At 44.4% G+C, this 687-nt stretch overlaps 1 non-coding gene across 1 annotated transcript; it reads left to right on the top strand.

Moving 5' to 3' along the window:
- The first annotated feature begins 297 nt into the window (after positions 1-297).
- On the top strand, positions 298-404 carry LOC120093290 (U6 spliceosomal RNA). Its single transcript, XR_005486398.1, has one exon. It is a non-coding gene; the product is annotated as a U6 spliceosomal RNA (small nuclear RNA).
- The last annotated feature ends 283 nt before the right edge of the window (positions 405-687 follow it).

Here is a 687-nt window from a genome sequence, read left to right as displayed (position 1 = left end):
GAGTGGGCTGTCTATCCAGGGACAGGCTCTCCAGGATTCCTACTGGCCTTCATTTGTCATGCTCAATGTCTGAGATTTGACACTGTTGCTGAGGTCATGGGGAAGGGGAGGAGTCACAGACAAGATAACCCTCCAGACCCTGCCCCATGTCTCTGTATGATATCAGAGACACAGTTTATTTTGGTAAATTATATTTATCTAATTCTGACTATTTGGTGTGAGCAGAAGTTGTAAGTCTTCCCTCCACCCCTTCCCCCCTGCCCCAGACATTTTTCTTTTACCTTAAACAAATTTGTAGTGCTCGCTTCGGCAGCACATATACTACAATTAGAATGATTCAGAGAAGATCAGCACGGATCCTGCACAAGGATGGCACGCAAATTTGTGAAGCGCTCTATATTTTTAGATCAAAAACTCAGGTGGCAGCAGATGCTGGTGAGGATGTAGAGAAAGAGGGACACTCCTCCATTGTTGGTGAGATTGCAAGCTGGTACAACCACTCTGAAAATCAGTCTGGCAGTTCCTCAGAAAATTGGACATAGTACTTATCTGAGGACTCAGCTATACCACTCCTGGGCATATACCCAAAAGATGCTCCAAAATATAACAAGGACACATGCTCCACTATGTTCATAGCAGCCTTATTTATAATAACCAGAAGCTGGAAAGAACCCAGATGCCCTTCAA

The sequence above is a fragment of the Rattus norvegicus genome, chromosome 6 (assembly GCF_036323735.1).
Source record: "Rattus norvegicus strain BN/NHsdMcwi chromosome 6, GRCr8, whole genome shotgun sequence".
NCBI lineage: Eukaryota > Metazoa > Chordata > Mammalia > Rodentia > Muridae > Rattus > Rattus norvegicus.
The sequence above is the reverse complement of the archived record's forward strand: the minus strand, read 5'-3'. Positions and strand labels throughout refer to the sequence as shown.